This window comes from Cervus elaphus, chromosome 20 (genome assembly GCF_910594005.1).
Source record: "Cervus elaphus chromosome 20, mCerEla1.1, whole genome shotgun sequence".
Lineage (NCBI taxonomy): Eukaryota > Metazoa > Chordata > Mammalia > Artiodactyla > Cervidae > Cervus > Cervus elaphus.
In genome coordinates, this window is record NC_057834.1 from 120,956,205 (window position 1) to 120,980,232 (window position 24,028).

Sequence of the window (24,028 nt, forward strand, 5' to 3'; positions counted from 1 at the left end):
ATTTTTGTTTCTTTTAAGTCAATTTCAGTAATTATATTTTACTAGAAAATTATTGTTGAGATTTCCCTGCTGGTCCAGTGGTTAAGAATCTGCCTGCCAATGTAATGGACACAGGTTTGATCCCTGATCTGGGAAGATCCCACATGCCACAGAGCAGCTAAGCCCATGCATCACAACTGCTGAGGCCACATGCCGCAACTGCTAAAGGCTGCATCCCCAGAGCTCACGCTGTGCAACCACAGGGGCCACTGCAATGAGAAGCCTGTGCACTGCAATGAAGGGTAGCCCCTGCTCGCTGCGGCTGAAGAAAGCCTGTGCACAGCAACGAAGACCCAGTGCAACCAAAAATAAGTAAATAAAAATTTGAAAAAAGAGAATGTTATCAGTTTTCTAGTAGATTTGCATAGAGATGAGTAAATTTTGACCATTAAGCTTTTTTTTTTTAGTCCCTTTCAGATTAGGTGCAAGTCTTAGCATGTGGATATTTTACTATTTGGTCTTTTGACCTGCTGGTATTTCATTTTTTCTGTGATTTATAATTTTATATTGAGAGCCTATATTCAGGGAGATAGGTTTTACCTTGCAGTTTTCTAGGTTGTGGATGTGTTTTAATATGCAGATCTGACATTGTTTCTGCTGGGTTTGTTTAGGTTCTGCATCTGAACCTAAAGGATTTATTTTAATTTCTTGGGTCAGGCTTCTGTATACTGGTATAGTACAAATCTCAATCCTGAGCCTGATTTCATAGTTGGCTCTTTTTCCTCATTTAAGGCATCCAGCATTATCCCACTGTGAATGCCTGTTACTAAATAGGAGAAAGCTTATTAATTGAAGAAAGCTAGTTAAAAGGGGAAAAAGTAGAAGCAGTGACAGATTTTATTTTCTTGAATTACAATATTACTGTGAACAGTGACTGCAGCCATGAAATTAAAAGTTACTGCTCCTGGGAAGGAAAGCTGTGACAAACAGCATATTAGAAAGAATGTTGCCTATGAAAATCTGTATAGTCAAAGGTATGGATTTTCCAGTAGTCATGTATGGATGTGTGAGTTGGACTGTAAAAAAGGCTGAACTCGGAACAATTGATGCTTTCAAATTGTGGTGCTAGAGAAGACTCTTGAGAGTGCCCTGGACTGCAAGAAGATCAAACCAGTCAATCTTAAAGGAAATCAACCCTGTGAAGTCCCAGTACTTTGGCCCCCTGCTGCCAGCTGAGTCAGCTCATTGGAAAAGAACCTGATGCTGGGAAAGATTGAAAGCCAAAGGAGAGGTGGTGGCAGAGGATGAGATAGTTAGATAGCATCACAGACTCAATAGACATAAATTTGAACAAACACTGGGAGATAGTAGAGGACAGAGGACCTTGGTGTGCTGCAGTCCATGGGGTCACAAAGAGTCAGACACGAATTAGCAACTGAACAGCAACAACAGAAGTTAATTGTATTTTAAGGTATTTTAGAAAATTATTAGTTTAATTTTATGATGAAAATATCATTGGGAAAGAGAGGAATAAATATCTTTATTTTTTCTCACATGTAGTATTCTGATACAGGGTTTGGCAAATTGTAGTCTTTTGACCAATCTTGCCTGCCTCTTGCATTGGTAAGTAAGTTTTATTGGAACACATCTACACTTATTTGGTAATGTATGTTCTATGGTTGCTTTTGTGCTACAGTGACAGAGTTGAGTAGTTACAACAGGGACCATATAACTTCAAAGCCCAGGATATTTATTGTCTGTCCCTTTACAGAAAAAGTTTTCCAACCTCTGGTCTAATAGCTCTGTAGTGCACAGCTAGGTGATGATTAGTTTTTATCTTTGATTACAAAGTACAGATGATTACAGAGCTGTAAAGGTCAGGTAAATAAAAAATGTATCAGTAGCAATAAAAGAAAATATTTAACTTCTGGTGTGGGAGGTATAAATTATGCAGGTATCTTAAGGACTTTTAGTTGCCTTAGATAGCAAAAGAAAACTGGATGATGGATGACTTCATATTAAAGAATGTGAACTTTTTGGGTTTTTTTTTTTTTTTTGGCTGCACCACGTGGCATGTGGGATCTTAGTTTTAAAACAATTCCGTTTTAGGATTTAGGACCCTCTGGTCATTCATCCTTAAGAATAGATTTTAGTTATATTAATCTGTTCAATTTAGTTCTGAAGCCTGTCTTTAGATAAGTAACAAAGACTACTAGGCTATATGTTATGAAGGATAGAAAGCCATGACTATCAAACCTCATGGTATTTATTGTATACTTTGTGGGTCAGTAGCCCCATGAATTACAATTAGATAATTTGTCATTTTCCTTATTTTTGGCCACAACATGCGGCATGTGGGATTTTCCCCAACCAGGGATTAAACCCAGGCCCACTGCATTGGAAGTGTGGATGCCAGTGTACCACCAGGGAAGTCCAGAAATAATTAAGAATGATGAACTAGGGCAGTTGTTCTCAACTGGGGTCAGTTTTGCCTTCCTAAGAGATATTTAGCAATGTCTGGAGATATTGTCACAACTGGGCAGTGGCACTATTGCGATCTAGTGGGTAAAGGATCCACTAACAGTTCTACAATGCACAGGATAGCCGTCCACCACCAAAAATTGTCTGGCCCAAAATGTTAATAGTGCTGAGGTTATAAAGCCCTGACCCAACAGCACTAGAAAAGATATAATATATATAACATCTGTTACTGAAATTAGAAAAAATACCCTTTTAGAAGCAAAATAGGTTGGATTTACACTTAAAACCATTTGTGAGCTTCCGAGAGTTCCTTTGACTGTTAATCTTTTTCTTGTTTTAAAAATACTATAAAACAGGTTAATTTCAGTTGTTTCTAAGAAATGACTTAGACATTTTGGATGTTAGTGAAATCTGTTTAGGGAAGAACTGAGGTATGTGTAAATAGAGGTGACATGAGTGTTTGTGTGTACATTTGTAAAGAGAAAAGAATGTAAAACCAAATGGCACAGTGGCCCCAGTCTCTCACCTCTGGTAAGTGGAAAATCCGTTCAGCTCCAGTGTAACAGTGGCTGACAGCCTGTTCAGTGTCGCATTAAGAGTGTTTCTGTTGGGCTACAGCAGAAGGCTCTGAATTTCTTCTTGTACTAGTCCTTGTTTTGTTTGGGAATATAATTGGAAGGAGGATTTGTAGGCTGATGACTTTTCCAGTCTCTTGAGATAATTAAAGTACCCCCATGAGATAATGTATTTTAGTGTGTATTGTGAAATCTATAAAACCTGGAATTCTATTCCAGAACAAAGTATCAGGGTACTTTTTTTTTTCTTTTAATAAGCACTTTACTGAGAAATAGTTCAGGTAATATAAAATTCTCCTTTTGAAAATACATAATTCAGTGGGTTTTAGTATATTTACATGGCTGTACATCTCTCACCATTAACTTAAAAATATTTTTATCATTCTAAACAGAAATCCTGTACTTATTAATAGTCACTGTCCATTCCTCCCTTCCCTCATCTCCAGGCAAACACTGTTCTACTTCATGTCTCTATAGACTTGCCTATTCTGGACATTTCATATAAATGGAATCATACAATATGTGACTTTTATGACTGACTTCTTTTATTTAGCATAGTGTTTTCAGCATTAATTCATGTTATAGTATGTATTAACATTTCATTCCTTTTTATAGCCCAGTAATGTTCCGGTATATGGAATACCACATTTTGTTTATGTAGTCATTTGTTGATAGACATTAGAATTGTTTCCCTCTTTTGGCTATTGTGAATAGTGCAGCTACAAACATTTTTATACAAGTATTTGTTTGAGTACTTGTTTTTAATTCTTTTGCTGTATATCTAGAAGTGGAATTTCTGGGTCATATAGTTATTTCATTTACTTTTTGAGGTACTGAGGTTCTCCACAGTGGCTGTTTCATTTTACATGCCTGCAAGCAATATGTAAGGGTTCTAGTTTCTCTACATCTCATCAACACTTACTATTCTCTTTATTTTTTTTTTAATTTTTTATTATTACAACCATGCTAGTGGGTGTGAAGTAGTATCTTGTGAGCTTTTTTTTTGAGATAATAATTGATTTACAATATTATATTAATTTCAGGTGTACCACATAGAGGTTCACAGTTTTTACAGATTATAGTCCATGTATAGTTATTATAAAAATTGGCTATATTCCCTGTGCTATAGGTAAAGTGCTTTTAGTTTATTTTATACATAGTGATTGTACCTCTTAATCCCTTGCCCCTATTTTGCCCCTTTTCTTTGCTCCATTGGTAGCCACTAGCTTGTTCTGTGTATCTGTGTCTGTTTTGCTTTTTTTGTGTCATATTCACTAGTTTTGGTTTTTTTTAGATGCCACAAGTAAGTGATAAAATATAGTATTTGTCTTTTTCTCTCTGGCTTATTTTACTAAGCATGATACTAAGTGAGTATTTTTGTGCATGGTGTGAAGGAGTATTCTAATTTTATTGATTTACACATAGTTGTCCAACTTTCCCAACACCAGTTGTTGAAGAGATTGTCTTTAATCTGTTGCATATTCTTTCCTTCTTTTTTTTTAAACTTGGGTTGTTTTTGTTGAGTTGTAGTTCTTTATGTAGTGTCCTTTGATGCACAAAAGGTCTTAATTTTGTTGAGATTCAATTTATAGCTTTCCTTTCGTTGTTTGTGCTTATGATGTCATATCCATGAAATTGTTGCCAAATGCAATGTCGTGAAGATTTCCCCTAATGTTTTCTTCTAATAGTTCTGTCATTTCAGCTCTTAACTTTTGGTGCTATTGTAAGTGGAATTGTCTTTTCTTTCTTCTCTTCCTTTCTTTCTGTGTTCCTCCCTTCCTTCTTAGGTCTTTAAAAAAAAAGGAATATTTTATTAAAACAAAAGTTATTACAGTGAAAGGGGGTTTAAAAAGAAAACTAAGAGTGATGTTTCACTTGGGAGGATTTTTATACTCCAGCAGTGAGGACCCTTCCTTTAACTTTAGGAGTGTAAGTGTTGGAAGAATGCAGTGGCTAAGATCAAACTGAGAATGTCAGTGTCAGGCAAAAGTCAGTTGGTGTCTTCCAGAGTGACAGCATGGGATACTGTAGGGAAAAACAGGCAGAGCAGCAGCCTTTTTGCCTCCTCTAGAAGAGAACTTTATGTGCTATAAGGAGAATGCTCCAGCTACCTTGGGTTCAAAGTCCTAAGGTTCTCAGACTTTGTTTCTAGCAGTTTTGTTGTAGGAAAATTAATGTTCTTAATTTCATTTTCAGATTGCTTATTGCTAGTGTAGAAAACAGGCTTCCCTGGTAGTTCAGATGATGAAAAATCTGCCTGCAGTGCGGGAGACCTGGGTTCGATCTCTGGGTTGGGAAGATCCCCTGGAGGAGGGCATGGCAACCCACTCCAGTGGGTTGCCTAGAGAATCCTCTTGGACCAAAAAGTCTGGCAGGCTACAGTCCATGGGGTTGCAAAGGGTCTGACACACGACTGAGTGACTATGGACTCACGCAACACAGTATAGAAAACAATTGATTTTTATATATTTATCTTGTGTCCTATAACCTTGCTGAACTCTTCTATTAATTTTAATAGTTTTTGTAGTTTGGTTTTATTTTTTTAGAATTTTCTATACATAAGATCATGTTGCCTGATCAATATAAATCTTGATTGTATTGATCTATTGAGAATCAATCCCCATTCCTTTAGAAGATTAATTGAATTTCTTTGATATCAGATTTTCTTGTAACTAATACAGTACTAAAATGTGTCTTCTCACATCTCAAGAGGTGTGGCTCCTTGTTTTTAATCCCACCATACTGAATACTCAGGAGAAGCCAGTGGCAACCCACTCCAGTACTCTTGCTTGGAAAATCCCATGGATGGAGGAGCCTGGTGGGCTGTAGTCCATGGGGTCGCTAAGAGTTGGACACAACCGAGCGACTTCACTTTCACTTTTCACTTTCATGCATTGGAGAAGGAAATGGCAACCCACTCCAGTGTTCTTGCCTGGAGAATCCCAGGGATGGGGGAGCCTGGTGGGCTGCCATCTCTGGGGTCGCACAGAGTCAGACACGACTGAAGCGACTTAGCAGCAGCAGCGGCAACATACCGAATACTTTGTCATTTTGGGACTAGATTGTATTCTGAAGATATTATTGATAATTATGTCAATCTTGAGAGAGTAGTACTCATAGTGCACTGATTTGATCATCACCCCCCAAAGCCTTGCTTGTCTTTCTACTCTTGGGGAGAAGATTTTCTCCTCTCCCGTACCTGGACCCATGCAGTCTGAGTTAAAAGCCCATATTCTGTGTCTTCACAGAAGCCTATGTTACCTTTAACATATTCTTTTGAAATCATCTGATTAAGTGTTTTGTCATCCTACTTAGCTTTAAACTCCATAAGAACAGGGACTGTGTCTTATTTACGTTTGTTTCTCTAAGATATAGCATTATGCCTGGAACAGAGTAGGCATTTATTCATCCATCTATCTATCTGTTCACACCAGACACTGTGTTAAGTGCTGAGATATAGCACTGAGATACAGTGATGATTAAAACTTGTTAATCCTGACCTTGTGGAAATTATAATCTAATGGTAATCACTTATATTAACATTATTTAAGTACAAGAGTAATTTCCACACAAAGGGAAGGATAGTATATTAGTTATTTATTGCTGCATAACAATTTTACCACCGATGCAGTGGTTTAAAAAGAACACATATTATTATATCTGTTTCTGTAGTTCAGGAGTCTAGGTATGACTTAGCTGGGTCCCCTGCCTCAGAGGCTCACAAAGCTGCAATCAAGGTGTCAGGGCAGCTGTCTTATATGAGGCTGAGCTGGGGAAGGATCTGCTGCTAAGCTTATGTGGTTGTTGGCATCATTCAATTTCTGGCAGGCTGCTGGATTGAGGGCTGTAGGTCCTTGCTGTGTTTCCTTCTCCATGTGGCAGCTTGATTCTTCAAAGCCAGCAAACATGGGAGTCTCCTAGCAAGTTATGGGTTACAGTCTTATGTAACATCATTATATTTAACTCTTTTTTAAAAAATTATTTATTTTTATTTATTTGGCTGCTCCCAGTGTTAGTTGTGGCATGCAGGATCTTTGATCTTTTTTGTTGCATGCGAACTCTTAGTTGCGGCGTGTGGGATCTAGTTCCCTGATCAGGGGTTGAACTTAGGCCCTCAGCCTTGGGAGCATGGAGTCTTAGCCACTGACCCACCAGAATTCTTCTTTAATTTTTCTTTAATTCATTAATTCTTCTGTAACTTTTTAAAAATAATTTTATTTATTTATTTTTGCATGTGCTGAATCCAAGGGGCTAACACTGTATTACGGAGATTTACAAAAGAGCTTAGAGAGGAAAGAAGTTCCTTCCCATCTCCCACCACCTTTTTAAAAGGAGTTTAGCATTGAGAACCCTGGGAGAAAGGATGATAGCAGTCTAAGGCTTCTTAGGGCTCTTCACCTTGGAAATGGTCCTTGTTACATATCCTTGCTGTCTGTCAAAACTGCTTCTTGCTAAATTTCCTGCTGTTTCTCTTGTTGCATTTATCTGGTTTTGCAACCTCTTTGAGGTACAGTGAGGTTTCAGAGAGGGAACTCTCATGGGGAGGTTCAGGGTTTTGGGGTGAAGTGATACGTTTTAAAGGAGACTATTTGTATCACATGTATTCTTAAGGTTCACTCACAGTAGTGTATGATTGTAGCTTTTGGCCATATTCCATCCATTTACTATTTCCTCCAGAGCTGATGTAGAAAGCTGGGCTACTGATTAGTAAAAAATTTTGCAGATGTCTCTGGGGGATGAACTCAGCACTAGGTAACATCAGGGGATAATTTATCAGGTTGAGAGTTTTACTGTGTGTGTACTGCTATGCCAAAGTAGCTCCCAAGATCCTTCACCTTAATTAATAATCCAGCTAGAAAAACAAAAACTGGAAGCACAGAAGTTGTATGTACAACTTGGATTCACTCAGTGCATGGGTGTATTTCTGTTGATGTTGATATATGTGAAGGCATGTGAGAGATATAAAACGCTGATCTTAGGATTTCCATGGGGGTCCAGTGGTTAGAAACTGTGTTCTGTTTCGAACTGAGCCAAAGGCCCGGGGTTCGAGTCCTGGTTGGGGAATTTAGGGTCCTGCAGGCCTTGTGGTGTAGCAACAAAAAAAAAAAAACCCTTATCTTAAAGCATATTATTTTTGCAATAAGGAAGGTGGGAGGGTTGGTTGCTTCCCCTTTAAGATCTCATCGCACTCTGCTGATACTTCGAGCATGTAATAAACATTGCAGTTATTTGCTATCTTAATCATTCATTCATTTACTCAGCAAATATATAGTTAGTGCTCATTAGGTATAGGACCTTGAGCTAGTGTTAGGGATAGAGAAATGAATAAAATCTCACCCTAAATAAGCTCTTTGCTTAGGGTGAGAAAAAAGGAAATATATTTAAAATATAGTACTTGCTAAAACAGAGCCTGTAGCAAGAGCCTCAAATTACTTACTATATAGTTAGTGTGTGAAAGTATGCAAAGGGTGCCAAGGAATTTAATATGGGCCACCAGTACAAACTTTGGAGTCAGAGAAGGTTTCTCAGAGGAGGTCACCAGTGAGTTTTCTAGAAGAAAGAGCTTGTCAGGAAGACAACCAGGGAAGAGGGTATTTCACGCAAGAAGAGAAGCATTTGTGGAGGCACAGGGGAATAAGAGCATGGAATATTCTCAGAGTGGTGAGTGAGAAATTAGGTTTGGTTCAAGTCTGCTGAATGCATGGAAAGAAGTGGCAAGCCTATGATGAGTCTAGAAAGGTAAGCAGTGACCTGCAAATGAAAGATTTCTGGAGATACGTTTTCTTTTTTGAATAATTTTATTATTTATTTATTTTGGCTGTGCTGGGTCTTTGTTTCTGCATGGGCTTTTCTCTAATTTTGGCCAGTGGGGACAGGGGGTCTATTCTTTGTGGTGATGTGCAGGCTTCTCATTGTGGCTTCTCTTGTTGCCAAGCATGGGCTCTAGGCGCTTGGGCTTCAGTAATTGCAGCATGTGGGCTCAGTAGTTGCAGCTACTAGAACACAGGCTCAGTTGTGGTGCATGGACTTAATTGCTCCTTGGCGTGTGGGATCTTCCCAGACTAGGGGTTGAACCCGTGTTTCCTGCATTGGCAGATGGATTCTTTACCACTGAGCCACCAAGAAAGCCCCTGGAGATATGTTTCTTTATGAGTTTTTTTCTTCTCCCAAATCAGCTTTTGGTTTGTTGACCCTCTTTATTATTTTTTCATTTTCTATTTCATTAACTTTTGCTTTTATCTTTATTATTATACTTTTTCCTTAGAATCTTTATTTTTGTTATTATTTTTTAAATATTTGGTTGCTCTGGGTCTTCATTTCTGCTAACAGTCCTTTATCTAGTTACAGCAAGCAGGAGCTACTGTCTAGTTTCGGTGTGTGGGCTTCTCACTGCAGTGGCTTCTCTTGTTGCAGAGCACAGGCTCTAGAACATGGGCTTAGTAGTTGCCAAGCATGGGCTTGGTTGCCCCGCGGCATGAGGAATCTTCCCAGACGAGGGATTGAACCCATGCCCACTGCATTGGCAGGTGGATGCCTAAGCACTGGACCACCAGGGAAGTCCTCCCTAGAATCTTTAGGTTGAACTCTAAATTATTTATTTTTAATATTTTACAGATCAGTTAGGATTGTCTTTGGCAGTATGTTATAGAAATCAGAACACAGTGACTATTCAAATAAGATAATAATTTTTCTCAGGAAATCTTGAGAAATTCCTATGCTTTACAACTGCGTAAGGAATTCATCAACAATCCAGGCCTCCACTAGCTCTCTTTAGTGTGTGGCTTTTGTCCTCTTGCTCTTGATGCAAGCACCACATCTATGCTTCAGCAGATAAAAAGAACAATTTCATCAGGAAAACAATTAGAATTCCCAGAATCCTCTACCAAGCAATTCCCACTTCCATGTCCTTAATAGGACTAGGACATCTGTCCACCCTAGCTGCAGGGAAGGGAAGATTGAATATTTTAATTAAGCACAGTGCCACCTAATTGGACTTATGTCAGTCAAGAAAAGGGGACGATAGATGTTGGGTGAACAATTAGTATTGCCCACTATGCTTGTTTTTAATTTCTCTTTATTGTTGATTTTAAATTTCATCTCATAGTGGTCTGAGAATGTGATTCAGTTCTTATGATGTAGTATCCATGCATTTGGTAAATTGTTTTCTTGTGCATGCAGTGTTTTCCTTAGACCACTTGTTTTGAACACTTTCAGGCCCACTGTTCTTTGCATTATCAGAATTCAGATGCTGGGCTCAGCTATTTGCTGAAGCTCTGAAAAAGTCTTATTTAATCTCTCTTTGCCTCAGTTTCCATAGCTGTAATATGGGAAATGTTAGTAATATCTCATAGAATTATTTTGAGGATTAGCTGAGTTAAAATATATAAAGCAGTTACACAACAGAACCTTGTATGTAGCAAGTGGTATAAATTTAGCTGTTATAACAATTTTTTAAAACCTAACTCTTAACTACCCTGAAATGAAATTGATATGGAACTGTGGTTCTGTTGTTTGTAGATACGTAAGATCAATGGTAAATATCGCTGATAAAATTGTATGATAAAAGAAGAGTAAAATTAAATTAGTAAAAATATAGATTTCAGTATGCACATTTTCGGGCCTGACTGTGCTGGAATACATAATAAAACAGTTAGATGCTTTTACCTTCTCAAGCATGACTAGTTTTAGTTTTAAGAGAAGATAGAGATCCTTTTGTAGTTCATGAGCATGATGATTGGGTGTTCACGCTGCTGCGTGACATGTGCCTCCCTCCAAACTTGGTTACAACATCGGCACATTACCTGTCTGACGTAAAAAAAAAAAGAGAAGATAGAAGCCACTCCATGCAAAAACAAAAACAAAAAAACAGATGCCATAGAATATTAGAATAAAAGTGTAATAATAGACCAGATTTATTTCTATGTGATAAGGGAAAGAGGAACATCAGTTGAAATAGGAATAGCTTGCCAAGACAAATTACAGATTGATTAAGGAGGTATAATATATCTTTGCCAAGTTTATCAGAGTGTTTCTAAGATGTTCATTTAATCTGGAATGTTTCATTAGAGAAAAAAGTTGGCAGAATAGGCACAATGATAAGTTTGTGGGCAAAGCAAAAATATACTTTATACATATATACTTTAAAAATTGTATTTATTTATTTATGGCTGTGCTGGGTCGTGGTTGATGTGCGCAGGCTTTCTCTAGTTTTGGTAAGAGGGGGCTACTCTAGATGTGGTGCACGGACTTCTCATTGTGGTGGCCTCTCTTGTTGCAGAGCATGAGCTCTAGGGCATGCAGGCTTCAGTAGCTGCAGCACACAGGCTTAGTAGTTGTGGCACACATGCCTTGCATGTCGAATCTTCCCGGACCAGGGATCAGATCCGTGTCCTCTGCACTGGCAGGAGGATTCTTAACCACTGGACCACCAGGAAAGTCCTATGTATGTTTGATATTTTAAAAAAGGCTAAATAACATGAAACTCTGCTCAATGTTATGTGGCAGCCTGGATGGGAGGGGGGTTTGGGGAAGAATGAATACATATTTATGTATGACTGAGTCTCTGTGGTCGCTATTCACCGAAAACTGTTAGGACATCATTAACTGGCTATTCTGTTGCTGTTTAGTCACTAAGTCCTCTCCGACTGTCTGTGACCCCACGGACTGTAACTCATCAGGTTCCTCTGCCCGTGGGATTTCCCATGGAACTGGAGTGGGTTGCCATTTTCTTCTCCAGTTAATTGGCTACACCCCAGTACAAAATAAAAAGTGTTTTAAATAAATCACCATAAATATAAAAATATAAATATAAAAAATATGAATATGAAAAATATGCAAATGGATCTGATACAGATGTGTTACATTGGGATTCAGGAGCAGCACTGTCATTGGTGGTCTGATTTTCTGAAATGATGACCAGTTCTTAATGATATTCTCAACAAAACAAAAAGCAATTTTCCTTAATTTACAGGTAGTTGCATTCCTAGGAAGTTCAGTATATACTAATACCATGCAAGGTGACTTTGTTTTTAATGTAAAATGGAGTTAGAATCCAAGCTTAGATAATAATAAATATGTTCTTTACTTACATGAATATCTGATAAGACATTTGCATTTTCTACAGCACATGAAACAATGCTTCCTTGTGCCTACAGTCCTGGAGCTGCAGGATGTCTTAGCATCTCAGGCCTGCAGCACTCCCTGCCCCCAGTCATTGTTAGAACCAAAACATTTCACCTGCAAACTTCAAAAACACTTCTGAAGTGAGGTGTTGTAGCCTCCTTTGAAGATTACTGTTTAAACTTTATTTGCCTAATATTAATGTTGCTATACCAGCTTACTGTATACTTACTATACACTCACTGTGACTTCTTGGCTGGAAGTCCTAAGCCATTTATCTAATAGTTAACTTTATGATTAACTACTTTGTTACAGTTCTTACATTGTTGTCCTTTTTATTACTTAATTCTCCCTTTAGTATTTCTGTGAGCTGGTCAGAGGCTTATGCTTTTCTTCCCCTCTGGAAAGTAAGTGTCCTGACTTAAGTTAACCATTTAAATTCAACAAACATTTTTTGAGCATTCAGCTACTAGATGCTAGGCACTGTGCCAGAGAAGAATTTCTCAATTTGGTTTCATATCAAACTTCATGCTAAAGCTGCAGTTATTGCATGAAGTTTGTTATTTTAAATGATTGAAGTACCAGCATATGCAAATAATTTAATTTTAAAAATATAAATTAGAGCTGAATTAGAAACACCCCTGGAGAAGGAAATGGCAACCCACTCCAGTAGTCTTGCCTGGAGAATCCCATGGACAGAGGAGCCTGGCAGGCTACAGTTTACGGGGTTGTAAGAGTTGGGCACAACTGTGCGACTAAGCACACACACACACAGTTCAGTTCAGTTCAGTCGCTCAGTCATGTCCGACTCTTTGCGACCCCATGAATCGCAGCACACCCCTAATTGAGGTTTCCCTGGTAGCTCAGTGGTAACGAATCCACCTGCCAATGCAAGAGACACGGGTTTGAACCCCGGATCAGAAAGGTCGCCTGGAGAAGGAAATGGCAACCCACTCCAGTATTCTTGCCTGAAGAATCCCATAGACAGACGAGTCTGGTGGGCTACAGTTCATGGGGTCACAAAGAGTCAGACACAATTGAGTGACTAAAACAGCAACTATATTTACTCTCATTCCCACTTGTATGTTAATATGCTTACTTGAATGGGATAAAAATGGATAAAATAATAACTAGTGGCCTTAAGATTGTGTATAACCTGTAATCTGCCTTTTCTGTTATATTCCAGAGTCTATAGTTTGCAATCTACTAGTGTCTGTTGATAGTTATATAACAATTGCCATGCTTTTCTTTCCTGATTAGCTTTTAATGATTTGTGACTAAAATCTAGATTTGTCCATATGAAAAGAAGTCTTGCTTGTCAGAAGGTGTGTATTGCAGGTGGATGGTGGGAAGAGCTGAATAGCTGTTCTCAGAATAAAGAAATGAATAATGAATAAGGCAGTTTTTGCCCTTAAGCATATAAGAAGTTGTTGCATATGCAATTGTAGATTCTGTGTCTTCGGGAGGAGGTAAGTTCAGGATCTTCCTAGTTGCCACCTTGAACCAGAACTGCCCTTAGATATATTGGAGATCAGTGGACAGACTAACAGCATACAATATGCAAGTGCTGAGACTTCCCTGGTGGTCAAGTGACTAAGACTCTGCTCTCCCAACGCAGGGGGTCTAGGTTTGATCCCTGGTAAGGGAATTAGATCCAATATGCCACAGCTAAAGATCCTGTGTGCTGCAACGAAAATGGATCTCCTGAGTGCTGCAACTAAGACTGGCGCAGCCAAATAAACGTTTTGAAAAAATATGAAAGTGCTGTAACAGAGATAAATAAGAACAGAGTATTAAGAAAACAGAGTGGAGCCATCTAACTTTTCTTGAAATAAAGTGAGATTTTTCCCAGGGAAAATGATGTTTCTTATAACTTGAATAATTGAAAGGAATTTGGAAGGGAGATTAGGATAGGGCTTTGGGGGTTGAGGATTACATCAGGGCAAGGAGAATAGAATGTGTCAAGGAAAGGAAAAGTGGAGAGGGTGATGCATTTAGAAATAATTAGAAGTATTAGTATATATAACTAAAGGTAAGGGGAGAAGAGGGCTTCCTAGGTAGCACGGTGGTAAAGTATCCATCTACCATGCAGGAGACTCGGTTTTGATCCTTGGGTCAGGAGATCCCCATGGGGAGGAAATGGCAACCCATTCCAGTATTCTTGCTGGGAAAATTCCATGGACAGAAGAACTAGGTGGGCTGCATCCCATGGGGTCACAAAGAATCAGACATGACTGAGCACACACTGAGCGCTGAAGGGGAGAAGATGGTGGGAATATACAAGGAGAAGTCGATGGATTTAGCTTTGCGAAAAGGAGTTTGGACTTTATTCCCCAGGTAGTGGTGAGCCGCTGAAGAATTTTAAGCTGGAGAGCAACAAGATAACTTTGCAATTGGAGAACAAGGATTGCTGGGAGATCTGACAAACTGATGTCTCATGTTGATATGTAACAGCCTTCTCAGCATCTAGCACAGTGATTTATATATGGAATATGATAGTATGACAAAATGCGGTCCACTGGAGAAGGGAATGGTAAACCTCTTCAGTATTATTGCCTTGAGAACCCCATGAACAGTATGAAAAGCCAAAAGGATAGGACACTGAAAGATGAACTCCCCAGGTCGGTAGGTGCCCAATATGCTACTGGACATCAGTGGAGAAATAACTCCAGAAAGAATAAAGAGTTTGAGCCAAAGCAAAAACAACACCCACTTGTGGATGTGACTGGTGATAGAAGCAAAGTCCGATGCTATAAAGAGCAATATTGCATAGGAGCCTGGAATGTTAGGTCCAAGAATCAAGGCAAACTGGAAGTGGTCAAACAGGATATGGCAAGAGTGAACATTGACATTTTAGGAATCAGCGAACTAAAATGGACTGGAATGGGTGAATTTAACTCAGATGACCATCATATCTACTACTGTGGGCGAGAATCCCTTAGAAGAAATGGAGTAGCCATCATAGTCAACAAAAGAGTCTGAAATGCAGTACTTGGATGCAATCTCAAAAATGACAGACTGCTCTCTGTTTGTTTCCAAGGCAAACCATTCAGTATCACAGTAATCCAAGTCTATGCCCCAACCAGTGATGCTGAAGAAGCTGAAGTTGAACAGTTCTATGAAGACCTACAAGACCTTCTAGAATTAACACCCAAAAAAGATGTCCTTTTCATTATAGGGGACTGGAATGCAAAAGTAGGTAGTTAAGAAACACCTGGAGTAACAGGCAAGTTTGGCCTTGGAGTACAGAACGAAGCAAGGCAAAGGCTAATAGAGTTCTGCCAAGAGAACACACTGCTCATAGCAAACACCCTCTTCCAACAACACAAGAGAACACTCTACACATGGACATCACCAGATGGTCAATACTGGAAGTAGATTGATTATATTCTTTGCAGCCCAAAGATGGAGAAACTGTATACAGTCAGTAAAAACAAGACTGGGAGCTGACTGTGGCTTAGATCATGAACTTCTTATTGCCAAATTCAGACTGAAATTGAAGAAAGTAGGGAAAACCATTAGATCATTCAGGTATGGCCAAAATCAAATCCCTTATGACTATACAGTGGAAGTGAGAAATAGATTTAAGGGACTAGATCTGGTAGACAGAGTGCCTGATGAACTATGGACAGAGGTTCGTGACATTGTACAGGAGACAGAGATCAAGACCATCCCCAAGAAAAAGAAATGCAAAAAAGCAAAATGGCTGTCTGAGGAGGCCTTACAAATAGCTGTGAAATGAAGAGAAGCGAAAAGCAAAGGAGAAAAGGAAAGATATTCCCATTTGAATGCAGAGTTCCAAAGAATAGCAAGGAGAGATAAGAAAGCCTTCCTCAGTGATCAGTGCAAAGAAATAGAGGAAAACAACAGAATGGGAAAGACTAGAGATCTCTTCAAGAAAATCAGAGATACCAAGGGTACATTTCATGCAAAGATGGGCTCAATAAAGGACAGAAATGATATGGACCTAACAGAAGCAGAAGATATTAAGAAGAGGTGGCAAGAATACACAAAAGAACTGTACAGAAAATATCTTCACACCCAGATAATCACGATGATGTGATCACTCACCTAGAGCCAGGCATCCTGGAATGTGAAGTCAAGTGGGCCTTAGGAAGCATCACTACGAACAAAGCTAGCGGAGGTGATGGAATTCCAGTTGAACTAATTCAAATCCTAAGAGATAATGCTGTGAAAGTGCTGTACTTAATATGCCAGCAAATTTGGAAAACTCAGCAGTGGTCACAGGACTGGAAAAGGTCAGTTTTCATTCCAATCCCCAAGAAAGGCAATGCCAAAGAATGCTCAAACTACTGCACAATTGCACTCATCTCATATGCTAGTAAAGTAATTCTCAAAATTCTTCAAGCCAGGCTTCAACAGTATGTGAACAGTGAACTTCCAGATGGTTTTAGAAAAGTCAGAGGATCCAGAGATCAAATTGCCAATATCCTCTGGATCATAGAAAAAGCATGAGTTCCAGGAAAACATCTATTTCTGCTTTATTGACTATGCCAAAGCCTTTGACTGTGTGGATCACAATAAACTGTGGAAAATTCTGAAAGAGGTGGGAATACCAGACCACCTGACCTGCCTCCTGAGAAACCTATATGCAGGTCAGGAAGCAACAGTTAGAACTGGACATGGAACAACAGACTGGTTCCAAATGGGAAAAGAAATGCGTCAAGGCTGTATATTGTCACCCTGTTTATTCAACTTATATGCAGAGGACATCATGAGAAACTCTGGACTGGAAGAAGCACAAGCTGGAATCGAGATTGCTGGGAGAAATATCAGTAACCTCAGATATGCAGATGACACTGCCCTTATGGCAGAAAGTGAAGAAGAACTAAAGAGCCTCTTGATGAAAGTGAAAGAGGAGAGTGAAAAAATTGGCTTAAAGCTCAACATTCAGAAAACTAAGATCATGGCATCCGGTCCCATCACTTCATGGCAAATAGATGGGGAAACAGTGGCTGACTTTATTTTTGGGGCTCCAAAATCACTACAGATGGTGATTGCAGCCATGAAATTAAAAGACTCTTACTCCTTGGAAGATAAGTTATGACCAACCTAGATGGCTTGTCAAAAAGCGGAGACATTACTTTGCCAACAAAGGTTCATGTAGTCAAGGCTATGGTTTTTCCAGTGGTCATGTGTGGATGTGAGAGTTGGACTGTGAAGAAAGCTGAGTGCTGAAGAACTGATGCTTTGAACTGTGGTGTTGGAGAAGACTCTTGAGAGTCCCTTGGACTTCAAGGAGATCCAAGCAGTCCATCCTAAAGGAGATCAGTCCTGAATAGTCATTGGAAGGACTGTTGTTGAAGCTGAAACTCCAATACTTTGGCCACCTGATGCAAAAGACCCAATGCTGGGAAGGATTGAAGGCGGGAGGAGAAAGTGACGACAGAGGATGAGATGGTTGGATGGCATCACTGACTCAATGGACATGAGTTTGAGTAAACTCCAGGAGTTCGTGATGGTTAGGGAGGCCTGGAGTGCTGCAGTCCTTGGGGTCTCAAAGAGTCGGACATGACTGAGCGACTGAACTGGACTGGTAGTATTTGCTATTTGAATGTGACTGAAAAGACTAATGAAAGATTATCCGTTACTTTCAAGCTGCATGCACACACTTGGCCAACTCTTCGTTGTGGCTTAGTTTGTAGCTTTTGTTTGTGGATCTTTTTTTTTTTTATCATCATTATTTAAAAAATCATTTAATTATTTTTGACTCTGCTGGGTCTTCAGTGCTACTCAGGCTCTTCACTAGTTGCAGTGAGCAGGGGTACTCTTTGTTGTGGTTCTTGGGTTTCTCATTGTGGTGATGGTATCTATGGCTTTTTTGTTTTTTTGTTTTTTTGTTTCAGCTTACTACTGAAACATTCCTAGGACTTAGGACATGTAGGGTACTTGGACTTCTGAGATGTTGAAAGAAGCCTTTGTTTTGTAGAGCTTTCATCTTCTGATTTACATAATATATCCTTCATCTAGATCATGTATACGTTATACACACCACTGATTTGTTGTTGTTTTGGTCAGTGCATTTTGTAAAATTCCCAGAAAGGTACTAATCAATCTTGAAATAATAACAACTTCTGAGAATGAGCACAGAAGATTGGGATTAATGAATCTGATGGTCAAAAAGAACTTTACTTATGTATATTGTTTTAATGTGTTACAAAGAAAATATATGCATATATTATTTATTTAAAAATGAATATAAATTAAAGTTGAAAGGCTATGTTTTCTATTAGAAAATTAAGGCAAGTACATTATGGAAGAAGTAGAAAATGAAGAAACATAAAAGCAAGAAAAAATCATTGGTCTACTGTCAATGATAAGCATCATTAATATTGTATAAACTTACTTCCACTTCTTTTTGTTTTGACATAAACTTAGGCATATGCCATATGCAGAATTTTTCCCCCTACAATTAAAAGCTAATCTTTATTTCTTAATTTTGTAAATTCATGTAAGGAAATAAAATTCAGTTTTTACTTGTTTATTCCAACTTTTGAAAACTTTTTCAATCTGTAGAAAATTGAAAGAATAATGCAGTAAACTCCTGTAAATCCCTTCATCTAGATTCATCAGTTGTTAGTATTTATTACATTGCTTTATCTGTTTTTTTGACAGACCACTTGAAAGCAAATTGCAGACATCATGACACTTAAATACATCATTTTTTATACGTTAGACAATTAGTCTTAATTCAGTAAAATAATTTAATGTACAGTCTCTATTAAAATTTTCTCTGTTTGCTTCCAAAAAGTCTTATAAGTTTTGGACCCTGAATTCAGTTAAGATTTCATTTGTTTCATTTCAGTGGTTATGACTGTTAATCTCTTTTAATCTAGAATATTCCAGGGCTTCCCTGGCAGTACAGTGGTTAAGTCTCTGTGCTTCCACTGCAGGGGGTATGGGTTTGATCCCTGGTCAGGGAACTAAGATCCCCCATGCCATGAGGTATGGCCAAAAATTTTTTTTTTTCCAAAAATTTAAAAAAATCTGGAATGTTCCCCCACATTTTGTTTGTTTGAAGAGTACTGTACAGTTGTCTTTTAGGTATTCTGAACATGTCTGATTTTTTTCTTATGATTCAGTTCAATTCAGTCGCTCAGTCGTGTCCAGCTCTTTGCGACCCCATGAACTGCAGCATGCCAGGCCTCCCTGTCCATCACCAACATCCAGAATTTACTCAAACTCATGTCCATTGAGTCGGTGATGCCATCCAACCATCTCATCCCCTGTCATCCCCTTCTCCTCCTGCCTTCAGTCTTTCTCAGCATCTGGGTCTTTTCTGATGAGTCAATTTCTTATGATTAGGTTTTGAGTTAAACATTTTGGCAAGTGTATTTCATTGCTTCAGAAGGTTGATAATGTTGCATGTCTCACTTTTGATAATACCTGAATTTATAACCCCTTGATTAAGGTGCTAGCTGCCAGACTTCTCCATTGTAAAGGTTATCTTTTCCCCTTTGTAATAAATAAATCATCTTGGAGGCCAATACAGATTTGAATATTGCTCTTTTCACTTAAAATTACAGGTATACATTTTCTATATTATCTCAAAATCACCTGATATGCTAAACTGTTATGAACATATCATTTCTTATCTTTATTAAACACAGTACCTATTTGTCTGAATACTTACTATGTGCCAAGCACTATGTTAAGTACTTTATACACATTTTTTTGTTTCTTTAACGTAACAACATCAGTTTATCTTCCAAATGATATAGAGACTATCATTCTCTTTATTTTACAACAGAAAACTTCAAAAAAAGTCACTCTGAGCATTAAAACTTGGATTTGGTCTGCTCATCTTGAAAGCTTGAGTACTTCACCACTCTGCTATGTTCTTCTTTAGAAAGTGAATTTGAAGATTCTATGGTAGCATCCTATGGTAGCATCAGCTGAATTTAAAAATCAAAGAGGGATAGTAATTTTCTTACCTTGGTAAGAATTTTCTTACCTCTTCCCTCTCTATCTCTTCTTTCTTTTCTTCCTTCCTTTATTTATACTTGTGGTAAAGTATATATAAAATCTACCATCTTAACCATTTTTAAGTGTACAATTCAGTTCATATTTTTGTGTCACCATTCTCCAGAACTGTTTTCATCTTGCAAGGCTAAAACTCTGTTTAAACAATTCTGAATTCCTCTCCTCCCTGCAACCCCTAGCAACCACCATTCTACATTCTTTCTGTTTGAATTAAACTATCTGAGGAACCTCATATAAGTAGAATCATAAGTATTTGCCTTTTCCTAACTGGCTTACTTCACTTAGCATAATATCTTCAATAATATCATAATATCATCCATGTGATAGTATGTGTCAAAATTTCCTTCCTTTTTAAGGCTGAATAATATTCCCTCATGTGTCACAGTTTGTTTATCTGTTCATCTGTTGATGGGCTCTTGGGTTGCTTCTGCCCTTTGGTTGTTATAAATAATGCTGATTTGAACATGAGTGTACAAATATTTTTTTTGAGACCCTTTTTCAGTCCTTTTGGGTTTGTACCTAGAAGTAGAATTGCAATTCCATTTTTAATTTTTTAAAAATAAGATATTTAAAGATATCAGTCTCTTGGAAATCCTCTTAGTAGTAGTAACAATGATCTATGTGTAGAGGAGAAACTTAAGCAGAAATTGACCTTCCCTTCATTCTGAAAATCTAAGTAGGTTTGAGGGCTGACAAATTGCTGTGGTTTTGACAACTTGGAATGAAGATCCTCCTGGATTTAGACAGGTTCCTCATGTTTAGTGGACCTCTATGGTTTTTTTTTTTCTTTTGGCCTTGCTCTGGGGCATGTGGGATCTTCAGTTCACCTTCCAGGGATTGAACCCATGTCCTCTGAATTGGAAATGTGGAGTCTTAACCACTGGACTGCCAGGGAAGTCCTGTGGACCTCTGTACTGGATGATACCTTTTTCTTTATTGCTTGTAGTCAGTTTTGTGCTTCAAAAATCTGTCCAAATCTATTAATTCTTGGAGGTTTCACTGAAGCCCCATGAAGTTTTTCCCTAAGTACATCAACATTCATATAAATACCTCTTGTGATGTATTTGAGTCTTTATTCTCTTTCTTGACTGATTGGTCAAATTGCTTATTGTTTGTCCTTTTCTAGATGGTTAATTCCAGAAAATTTAAGCCGAATCTTGTACTGCTTTTCTGTTTATATCCTTCCCCCATACCTCTGCCACCAAAAAGAGAAAAAGAAAGAAAAGCACTATCCTGAAAGAACTTACCTGGATAAGTGAATGATGCTCTGGCCCTTAAAAAGTATGTTAGAAGTATCATTTAACTTGCTGCTGTATAGTTCTTGCTGCTGTTTTCATTGTGCTCTTATGATGTGCCAGGCCTTGTAGGTACTGCAAAATAAAAATTAATACAATATAGATCCTGGTCTCAAAATGCTTTGTAGCCTAGTGAGGAGATATTTATGCACAGAACTATGTCCTGAGTTGTATACTGTTGTTCAGAGGCAGTATAAAGAAGGAAACCACATCAGTTCCTAGAGACAGACAAGGAAGATGTCAGAGAGGAAGGGGATATTTGAATGTGGCCTTCAAAGATAGGTAGAATTTGAGGGGCTAGAAGAAAGAGGAAAATATTTTATGCAGATGAAAGACATACAGTGTTATGAACATGTTCATCTCCTTGTCTACTTGTTTAAGGAAGTAGGGTTTTTTATGATTAATTTGAAACAACTTTTTTTAATCCCTAAATTTCACACATTGTTTTATCAAAGTTTCTTAAAAGCAGACATTAAAAAAAGAAAACAAAAAAAAAATAAAAAAGAAAACAAAACAAAACCTCAAGAGTGATAGTTTTCAGATGATGGGGAAAAGAAAAAAAGAGTGACTTTCAGAATGGAGAGCCCTTATTAAAAAACAGATGTCTTCTGTAAATAGAGCTGGAAAAACACTGTCAGTGTGTTCTTTGTATATAAATGTCTCTTTTAACTTATCCACGCAGGATCTGAAAAGGAAAGCCACTTCTCTTTCATCAGTCACGAGGTACAAGACAACAGAATCGTTGATGCACTAGGAAGAGAGCTGGTTCCAAATCTCACTCAGGGATCTAGAAGAGGGTAGAGACAGCCAGTGCTGTGCCCAGTTCTTCTGCTCAGGGTTCCTGTGGCTCTGAGCGTTTTAATTCTTCCTTCCCCTTCTTCTGTCTAGACACTCTGAAACATTGCTTCTTTGAGTTTTAAGATAAGCTGTGTTGTCTGTCCTATATTATTATATTTTTTCTTTTTTCTTTTTTTTTTTATTAGTTGGAGGCTAATTACTTCACAACATTTCAGTGGGTTTTGTCATACATTGATATGAATCAGCCATAGAGTTACACGTATTCCCCATCCCGATTCCCCCTCCCACCTCCCTCTCTACCCGATTCCTCTGGGTCTTCCCAGTGCACCAGGCCCGAGCACTTGTCTCATGCATCCCACCTGGGCTGGTGACCATAGGTAATATACATGCTGTTCTTTCGAAACATCCCACCCTCACCTTCTCCCACAGAGTTCAAAAGTCTGTTCTGTACTTCTGTGTCTCTTTTTCTGTTTTGCATACAGGGTTATCGTTACCATCTTTCTAAATTCCATATATATGTGTTAGTATGCTGTAATGTTCTTTATCTTTCTGGCTTACTTCACTCTGTATAATGGGCTCCAGTTTCATCCATCTCATTAGAACTGATTCAAATGAATTCTTTTTAACGGCTGAGTAATATTCCATGGTGTATATGTACCACAGCTTCCTTATCCATTCATCTGCTGATGGGCATCTAGGTTGCTTCCATGTCCTGGCTATTATAAATAGTGCTGCGATGAACATTGGGGTGCACGTGTCTCTTTCAGATCTGGTTTCCTCAGTGTGTATGCCCAGAAGTGGGATTGCTGGGCCATATGGCAGTTCTATTTCCAGTTTTTTAAGAAATCTCCACACTGTTTTCCATAGTGGCTGTACTAGTTTGCATTCCCACCAACAGTGTAAGAGGGTTCCCTTTTCTCCACATCCTCTCCAGCATTTATTGCTTGTAGACTTTTGGATAGCAGCCATCCTGACTGGTGTGTAATGGTACCTCATTGTGGTTTTGATTTGCATTTCTCTAATAATGAGTGATGTTGAGCATCTTTTCATGTGTTTGTTAGCCATCTGTATGTCTTCTTTGGAGAAATGTTTGTTTAGTTCTTTGGCCCATTTTTTGATTGGGTCATTTATTTTTCTGGAATTGAGCTGCAGGAGTTGCTTGTATATTTTTGAGATTAATCCTTTGTCTGTTTCTTCATTTGCTATTATTTTCTCCCAATCGGAGGGCTGTCTTTTCACCTTACTTATAGTTTCCTTTGCAGTGCAAAAGCTTTTAAGTTTCATTAGATCCCATTTGTTTAGTTTTGCTTTTATTTCCAGTATTCTGGGTGGTGGGTCATAGAGGATCTTGCTGTGATTTATGTCGGAGAGTGTTTTGCCTATGTTCTCCTCTAGGAGTTTTATAGTTTCTGGTCTTACATTTGTCTGTCCTATATTAATAGCTATATTAAACTTCTGAGGCTGTTGTCCTGTCAAAGAATTTCTGGAGATTGAAGAGTTAAGTAGTTTTTCGTGTTTTCTATTGGAATTTCCACTTGGTGAAGTAGAAATAAGATCCTGAAATGACACTCTGAAAGTTCATAGAATGATGACAGTTGTGCATGGCATGTCCCTGTTGTACATGATCTGAAACGAATTGTTTTTTAACCAGTAAGTAATGAGGTCTTTGGTACTTTGTAACTTTTCTACAGCCTCATTCATAATTGCCCAGTAGGAAACACATATCTAAGTGAATAATTGAACTTCTTTTGGTTAAGACAAAATATTTTCTCTCAT

General features: G+C 38.3%; 1 protein-coding gene and 1 non-coding gene across 3 annotated transcripts in view; both read left to right on the plus strand.

Annotated features, from left to right (window-relative positions):
- Window positions 1-24,028, plus strand: part of TESK2 (testis associated actin remodelling kinase 2) — a 134,140-nt gene that overhangs the window by 42,676 nt on the left and 67,436 nt on the right. The gene's annotated exons all lie outside the window — the stretch shown is intronic.
- Window positions 10,743-10,847, plus strand: LOC122678613. The gene has a single exon (XR_006336262.1). It is a non-coding gene; the product is annotated as a small nucleolar RNA U13 (small nucleolar RNA).